This window comes from Lutra lutra, chromosome 4 (assembly GCF_902655055.1).
Source record: "Lutra lutra chromosome 4, mLutLut1.2, whole genome shotgun sequence".
Taxonomy (NCBI): Eukaryota; Metazoa; Chordata; class Mammalia; order Carnivora; family Mustelidae; genus Lutra; species Lutra lutra.
The window spans coordinates 15,646,952-15,655,849 of record NC_062281.1 but is presented as its reverse complement, the minus strand read 5'-3'; the positions used below and the strand labels follow the sequence as shown (position 1 = coordinate 15,655,849).

The 8,898-nt window shown below is 49.3% G+C and overlaps 1 long non-coding RNA gene across 5 annotated transcripts in view; it reads left to right on the top strand.

Annotated features, from left to right (window-relative positions):
* Positions 1–8,898, top strand: part of LOC125098520 (uncharacterized) — a 56,325-nt gene continuing 47,427 nt past the window's right edge. For 2 of the 5 annotated variants that reach the window (XR_007126855.1, XR_007126856.1), the window contains exons 1-2: positions 2–464; positions 2,513–2,681. This is a non-coding gene — a long non-coding RNA (uncharacterized LOC125098520). Of the gene's footprint in view, positions 465–2,512; positions 2,682–8,898 lie in introns of all 5 variants that reach the window. The other 3 variants (XR_007126857.1, XR_007126853.1, XR_007126854.1) reach the window with 3 other exon arrangements.

The following is an 8,898-nucleotide window of genomic DNA, read 5'->3' as shown; positions in this document are numbered from 1 at the left end:
AGGCGTGCCCTCTGGCTAAAGAGGAAGGCCTGTGGGAGTCGGGGCTCTTGTACACTCCAGGCACATTTCTCATCCGGGCTCTGAGTCAAGAGGGTGTCTGGTCTCTGGAGGTGGAGCGCCAGCCGATCTGCTCCCTGCCGTCCTGGGGACGGTTGCTCAGTCCGTGCCCTGCGCCTGGGCAGAGGCCGCAGCCCTCAGCGGCCAGGAAGTCGTCAGCCCAGCATCGCTCCCATGTCCCAGTGGGAAAGCCACACCCGAGAGGGAAAAGAAGAGCCACTTTGCAGTCGCTGCTTCTCGTATCCGGAAATTTCTTTCTCCGTAGCCGGAGTTAGAGCTGGTTTCCTGCTGATAAGCATCTTTCTTACTTCTTCTCTGGGGAAGTGAATCTGTGGATGACATTTCCCCCAGCAGCCCCCGAACCCTCAGTATTTCTCAGACGCATGGTTATTTGTCCCGTCTTGCAGGTAAGTACGAAGGCCCAGAGGGTGAAATAACTTGCCCGAGGTCACCCAGAGAACGGATGGGACCCTGACATGCAGAGTCTCACCCTAAAGAATGTGCCTTTAACGTGTAGGTGACCTGCTACCCCCATTTTGGCAGGGATTCAACTTTTCTGTCTTATTCTCACAGTGACAGTCTTATCATGTCAGTATACCCTGACCTCCCTCAAGGGAAAACGCTTTGCATTGGACACTCTGCAAAGCTAGGAGTAAAGAGGATGAAGTTTGAACTTCAGGGGTAGAGGGACCTGGTCACAAATCCTAGCTCGGTACCTGATTAGCTTTAGGAATGAGACAAGTCACCTGACCTCTCTCTGCCTTGGTGGCAGCAACGACCACTCCCCAGGCTCAGGCGGTGGTGGTTACACGAAGTCATGCCTGTCCAGGGCCAGGCCCGGGGTGCCACACAGCCGCCTTGAGAGTCAGGCACATCGCTTCAAAGTGGAAGGAACCCAGCCTGGGAGGTGAGACAGACCCAGATTTGCATCCCAGCCTAGCTGCTTACTAAACGCCCTGTGATCTTCAGCAAATTGCAAAACCCCCTCTGACCCAGAATTTCCTCATCCATAAAATGGTACATGGAGTAAGTGTTTTGCAGAGTGCTCTACAGGCAGGACCGGGGGTAAATCACAGCAAGGACCTGGCCTGGGAGTGTAGTCAGAGATTAGTGTTCGTCTTGTCATTCTTAATCATTTCCCTTCCCTCTTCCATCTTCCCTGCTCTTTCCCTTCTGGTTTGCAGGCTTGTCAAAGTCAGTGTTGACTGCCCTGGGGGATCCGTTTGGAGGGGAGGGTCAGTGGCAGGGAGCAGGGCAGTGCTGTGGGGGTCAGCCTTCCCACCACCTGCTGCCTGGGGGCCTGCTGACCTTGACGGTAGGCACTTGAGGGGCAAGTAGTCTGGCTTCTCTGACCTTGTCTAGCAGTCCTGCTCCCCTAGGGTGTCAGAAACTCACCCTGGGCAGGGGGAGGGGGCCTGTGACCGGAAACCACCAGTTTGCCGATACAACCTCGATTCCCAGGGTCTCCCTGGGATCCCACAAGGAGAGAAGGGATTAAGAGAATTAACACGTGGCCAATTTCTGCTCAGGCAGGGGTAGCTTAGTTCCTGCCAGTAGGGTGGCAAAGAGAGGAGCCTGGAGTCACAGAGGCACAGGGCTTAAAGTGGGGCCCGAGTACTCACCCACTTCAGCCTCAGTTGCCTTATTTGTGAAATGGGGTCAGTAGGAATTCTCGCCTCCCGAGACTGTGCAGTTGAAATGAGATCCTGCCTGTAAAGCATTTCCCTGACATTTACAAAATGCTCAGCCAGTGTTGGCTACCCAGTAACCCACGTCAACGATGGTCAAAAGCAGCAAGTCAATCCAGCCATCAAAAAAAATCCTAAACACTGCTTCTCATGAGTGGGCATGGAGGACCTTGCCAGCCCACCAACCACAGTCAGCGCAGCCTGGGGTTGAAACCCATTTACAAGCAGAGACCTAACAGTTCTCAGTTAAGATGAGCTAATTCCTGAAAATGGGTCGGTTTTGGGTGAATCTGGGAGGAGGAGAGGGGAGAGAAGGCACTACTTAGAGTAGCAGCTTGGTATCGGGGGTGTTGCATGAATTATCTCTCGGAATCCACGCAGTTCCCGCGTCCACCATACGTGTGGGGAACTGAGGCTCACTTGTTCAGCGCTCAAAGTCCCAGAGCTTGGCAAAAGATGGGACCGAGATATGGCCTTGCATCACGTTGCCTCTAATCCATCACCAATGCTGTCACTCTGGACCTCAGAGGCAATGGCAGGAGCCTGAGCACCTAGCCGAGACAATCCTACACAAGCCACCTCCTCCCTTTGGACCTCGCTTTCCCTGCTGGCAGAGAGCGGCCTGGGCGTAAATGACCTCTAGCCACCCCCCCCCCACCTCCTGTTGGAAGAGTTCATCTGTTCATGTGTGCGCAGCCCTTACTCAGCATTCCCTTGGCCGCGTCCCCACTCTGCTTCCTTACTCGGTGCTAATGTTCTCATTACAGACGTATCGATGTCGCCCGTCCACTTAGGAACACTGGCAGAGCTGCTGGCCACGGGCGTCTTCACCACAGCAGGCCAAGCGATGCAGCGGGGACCAGAATAAACTCAGCCCCTGGTCCAGACAGAACATTCTTCTATGCCCCAGAGATGAGCCTCTCAGTGTCCCTGCAGGTAGAAAGGCCACTTGCGTCAACTTGAAGTCATACGGGATCTGGTTTCACCTGGAGCCCAGGCTCGGAGTCTTAACCCCAGAGGGCCTGAGTGCTGGAGAGATAGGTTTGAGCCTGCACAGGGAAAGGCAGGCAGACAGGCCCCCCTCCCCCTCCGCCCCCTTCCTCCGTCCACCCAGTGGACTCCCGCAGACCTCCTGTGCTCATAGAGAACTGGGCAGGATTTCGGATGAGCATGTTGGCCAGAGCTACAATTTCTGGGTTCAAACCTTGGCTTATGACCTTGGGCAAGTTATTTATTCTCCTTGGGCCTGTAAAATATGACAAATATTGGTAGTTGTCTGGTGGAGTTCTGGTAAGAATTAAATGAGCTAATACAGGGGGGGCCTGGGTGGCTCAGTCGGTTCAGTGTCTGACTCTTGATTTCAGTTCAGGTCATGATCTCAGGGTCATGAGATCAAGCCCCATGTCAGGCTCCGTGCTCAGCGTGGAGTGTGCTTGAGATTCTCTCTCCCCTTCTCCCTCTGCTTGCACACACACGCTCTCTCTCTAAATAAGTAATCTTAAAAAAAAAAGGTAAATGAGCTAATACATGCAAACCATCCCATGCAAGTCACCCTTGTAAATGCGAAATCTGTTAGAAGAGGGATTTCTCTGTTGGGTTTATTGTTGGATACCCAGTATCTGGAACAGTGCCTAACACATGATAAATGTTCACCAATATTTATGCAATGATTGGATTAGGGAACCTCTAGAGTGGTGGTTTTTGAACTGTGTTCCAAGGAACCCTAGGGTGTCTGGGACCACTGAGTGATGGGAAGGAGGGAGTGTCAGAGGACAAACTTGAAGAGGAACCAGCATCATCCTGCTCCCTTCCCCTGCCCAGGTCCTCTCTGGTTTACATATAATATATGTGGTTTTCTGGGTAAAATTTTATTCAGAGGAAGATTTTTGCAGCTGAAAAGTAGTTGGAACATCGTGAATATCCAAAATTTATTTCCTAGACCACCTACCTTATTGTCCTGGGTGAGGGTTAAGAACGCTGACTCCTGGACCCCAGGCACGATCTACTGACTCATATTTTATGGGGAAGGGGCATGTGTTTTTAATCAGTGTCTTAAGGCATTTCCATTCATGCTACCGTTTGAAACATGTCAAATCATGTTACAAGTGGGGACATTGAGGCCTTGTTTGGTGAGATGCCGGGCTTGGGGTCTCCAAGGGGATGTTGGAAGGTCTGGTGTAAATGTGTCTTAACTCCTAGACCAGCGCTCTTTCCAGGCTGCAGCTTCTCCGACCCTAACACAGGCAAGCCTCTTGTTGCCCCAGGTGTTGAGAGGGACTGCAGGAGGGAGAAGGGAAGCCGGTCAACACTCCCTTGGCCTCGGGGCATCTGTCTGCCTCTTGGAGCTTGGGCTTTGCCCACATGTGCCCAGGGTGGGCACTCGGTGGGTGTTGGTCTAATGGAAGGAATGAGTGAAAGAATGACATTCTTTTTTTTTTTAAAGATTTTATTTATTTATTTGACAGACAGAGATCACAAGCAGGCAGAGAGGCAGGCAGAGAGAGAGGGGGGAAGCAGGCTCCCCACCAAGCAGGGAGCTAGATGCAGATGTGGGGCTCGATCCCAGGACCATGGGATTATGACCTGAGCCGAAGGCAGAGGCTTAACCCACTGAGCCACCCAGGCGCCCCAAGAATGACATTCTTATGGAGAGTGTATGGTATAATGGCAGGTAGTACTAAGCTCTGCGAAGAAAATAAAACTAGGGAAGGGATAGAGAGTGATACGTGAAGGGACTATTTTAGATAGAATATTTAGATACCGTTTTGGAGAAAAGGCCTCTTCTGAGGAGGTGACATTTGAGTAGAGACCAGTGGGATATGGGAGATGGGGTTGTCTGACAGAAGGTAAAGGGAACAGCAAGTGCAAAGACCCTGAGACAGGAAAGTGCTTGGTGTGCTTGAGGACCTGCAGGGATTGTTTGAGGTTGACATGAGACAATGTGGGAAAAATTCTTAGGACAGTGCCTGCTCCATGTTGGCTGTTACTATTATTAATGTCATTTTATCCTCATGATGTGAAGGACAAGTGCCATCAGATTTACCTTTTATTTTACTTTATTCTATTTTCTGTTATTTAAAAGTCACATTCGGGGCACCTGGGTGGCTCAGTGGGTTAAGCGGCTGCCTTCAGCTCAGGTCATGATCCCAGGGTCCTGGGATCAAGCCCCACATTGGGCTCCCTGCTCAGTGGGGAGCCTTCTTCTCCCTCTCCCTCTGCCTGCTGCTCTGCCTACTTGTGATCTCTCTCCCTCTGTGTCAAATAAATAAAACCTTTAAAAAAGCAAAAGTCACATTCATGAAGATGTAATATCCCTACATTAAAAGTCACCTTTGTCTAGTGAATGGATGGATGAGATTTGCCAAATGTTTCCATTTGTCAATCAAATGGATATCAAATCTCACATATTAATCATTTCCATAAAGAAGTTCCCTTGTGCCCTTTGTAGCGAACTCCTCATTTACCCACAGCCCCTGTCAATCACTGATCTGATTTGTCTCTAGAGTTTGGGAGTCAAATGGACATAATCTTTGGTGTCTGTGTTCTTTCACTTAGCAGAATGCTTTTGAGATTTCTCTGTGCTGTTGAATATATACCAGTGTTTTTTTTTTTTTTATTGCTGAGTAATATTCCATTGCATGGATATACCACATATTGTTTATCCTTTCATCAGTTGAGGGACATCAGGGTTGTTTCCACTTTGGGGTTATGAATGAAACTGCCCCAAGCATTCATGTTCATATTCATGTACATATCTTTTCATTTCTCTTGGGTAAATACCTAGAAGTTTGGATTGTAGGATCATATGTTTAACTTGATGAGAAATCAATAGATATTTTAGCCGTTCTGGTAGATGTGTTGTGGTATCTAATGATGATTCTAGATTCCATTTCCCTAACAAATAACAAGGCCCAGCATCTTCTTCTGCACTCACCTGCCATCTCCTTCTCCTCCTTGCTGAAGTCTCAGCTCAAGTATTTTGCCTACTTTTCAGTTGGGATGTTGGTTTTCTTATTGAATTGTGGGAAATTTTTTTATTTTCCAGATACAAGTTCTTTATCTAAGATACATTTTGCAGGTAGTTCTTCCTTGTCTTTTCATGTTCTTGAAGAGTACCTTTGGAGGAGATGAAGTTTCACATTAAAACAAAAATATTGATTTTTAAAAATTCCAATATAATCAATATACAATGTTACATTAGTTTTGCGTGTACAATATAGTGATTCAACAGTTCTGTACATTACTCAGTGCTCATAATGACAAGTGTACACTTAACCCTCATCACCTATTTCCCTCATCCTCCCCTACCTCCCCTCTGATAACCACCAGTTTGTTCTCCTTAGCCGGGAGTCTTTTTGTTTATTTGTCTGGATAAAGAAGATGTGATTATACATATTATATTCCATTCTGTATGTTCTATTCTATTCTATTCTATTCCACTGTGAAAAAGAGTGAAATCTTGCCATTTGTAACAACATGGATGGAGCTAGAGAGTATAACGCTAAATGAAATAAGTCAGTCAGAGAAAGACGAATACTGTGTGATTTCCCTCATATGTGGAATTTAAGAAACAAGACAAAGAAAAAAGTTTTACATTTTTATTAAGCCCAATTTACCACTTTTTTTCCTTTATGATTTACCTATTTTCTGTTAGAAGAAAAGTTCTGCCTAACCCGATGCTACAAAGATTATATCTATCCTACATTTACTTTGCTCTGAAAGCTTTAGAGTTTTGGGTTTTATATTTAGGTCAGTGATCCACTTTGAGACCTTGAGTTAACTTTTATATGTGACATGAACCAAGTTTTATATATGTAAACAATCAATTGTCTAATCGTTCCAGGAGTGTTCGTTGAAAGATCTACTGTCTCGTAGCAAGACAGAAAGATGTAAGGCTTTGCTCACCGTTCTGTATAGAATAGAATTTCCAATCCATTTCAAGAGGTGGCAGAGGAGGGGTGAAGGCACAGACTGGGATGGTGGAGGAGGGGTGAAGCCTTATGGGAGAAATGGAGCTCTGAGTGACCCACCAAGTGGTCCACATGGGAATGAACAGTGAGCCCCTCCATGATGAAACCAACTGTACAGAAGTGGGGTGCGGGCTGGCCCGGGAGGGGGCTGGTGGGGTGTTTCTCTCGGTGTTCTCAGAGAGATTTGTACTCGTCTTGCGTAAACTGCAGATTAGGAAAGCATTAGGTAACGAGAGGGTGGCCAGAGCCTGGAGTGGGGCCATGGATCGAGGCCCGCAGGGATGGCCTTGCCTTGCAAAGCAAATAGAGCTGGAGCCAGGACAGGGACGGCTTCCTCTCTCCCTCCTGTAGCCAGAAAGGAGATACTGCTGGGTCTGGCTGGAGTCTGGAACGTCCATCGTGTCTCGCAGCCTCTGGAGGTGGCAGTGGAAAGGGACACTGGATGTCCCCTGGGAGCAGCATCCTTTATTCCCCCTTTAAAAGGAGGGGAGTGGTGGGGTTTTGGCCAGAAGCAAGTTGGCCACAAATCAAATTCATTTTAGTCTCCTGTCCCCTCCAGCCTCTACCTTGCCTGCCACCCCCCAGGGTCACTTAGATGTTGACCCTTTCCACCCTGACCTGGGGACCAAGGAGGGACTTCGCAGGAAGCTGCTTCTTTCAAGCTTCATACTGTTGGGGCTCATGTGTTTATTGAACAATGACTATGAGCGCAGAGATCCTCTCATTTACAGGACTGAGACATGGTCCCTGCCCCTGCCCGCTTCCATTCAAGTTGGGGAAGACCTGAGCTCAACATGTATTAAAAGTGGAAAGGAAACTGACTTTCATCGAGGGCCTCCTCTGAGCCAGACACCATGTCAGCTTCTCCAGACATCATTGGATTTGTTCTCGCAACAACTCGGTGAGAATGAGATGAGCATCAGTAGACATTGGGGCTCAGAGAGGTTCAGTAACTTCTCTGAGTTTGCATAGCTAGTTAGTGTCAGAGCCAAGGTGTGAACTTGAGATTGCCAGACTCCACTTTCACTAATCATGCTGCCGTACTCTGCTGAGGGACGTGGGGTCCCCAGAGCTCCAATGAGGGACATGGGAGTCCCAGAAGGGAATAGGCCACCATGTCTAACCACAGGACCTTACTGACTGCTGATGGGTGAAGACAAGTCACTGTGGTCCTGCGACAATGTAGACAGTGCCCCGGCTCTCTGGGCAGTGGGGGCCCTGGTGGCATCTGTGGAGGAGGCTTCAAGGTCAGCAGCCCGTACTGTGGATGTCGCTGCTAGGGAAGTTGACGCTGGAGAGAGGGAGCAGTGGGGCCAACAACGACCGCAGACCCAGCATTATGAGCCCAGCCCCATTACACTTTGCAAACATTAACTCATTTCACCCTTGTAACAGTCCTAGAGGTAGATACTATTACTGTCTTTATTCCACAGAGGCCCAGATAGCTTCAAGAACTTGCCCCTGGAGACATGGTTGGTAGATGACAGACGCAGGCTCTGTAGGGGAAGTGAAATCAGCTGGAAGGTCGGGTTTGCGGGGCTGCAGAGCTGAGAGTCAGACTGAAAGCACAGGTTGGGGCTAGCTCAGAGAAAGCTCATATGCCAGGCCGAGGAATCTGGCTTGTACCCCCTGGCCTTGCCGAACTTGAGGAAGTTTTCGGGTAGGGGAGGGATGTCAGACCCAGGTTCAGGTACATGGCTTTGGCTCGCGGGCTGGAGATACACTAGATTGATCTGGAGAGGAGGCAAGTTTGTAGGAGGGATGGGCTAGGGGGCTGCAGTCCCTAGCAGTGGCGCAGGAGACAGCCCCTGTGATGCATGCCCAAACCCAAAGGAACACCACTGTAGTGTGAAAGGGTGCAGAGTGGGCGTCCATGCAAATGCCACAGGAATCTAGGACCTGGAGGTCAGACCTCTGTGTACTGGGCTGGCTGGAGGCAGCCCCGGGACAGAGGAGGGAGGTGGAATCATCCTGGAGGCCGAGCGGATGGAAGGAGGAAGCCAAGCATGGAGCTCACTTTGAGGAGGGAAGAGTGTGACCGGAGGCCGAGAGGTCGAATCCACAAGGGCTGGGGTTTATCGCCTTCTCTGGAATTTTTCCGGGGGTTGGGGGAGGCTAGCAGAGGCCCCACTGCCTTCCTAGCTCGAAAAGGACATTTGGCCCAAATAGTAAAGCCTACTGTT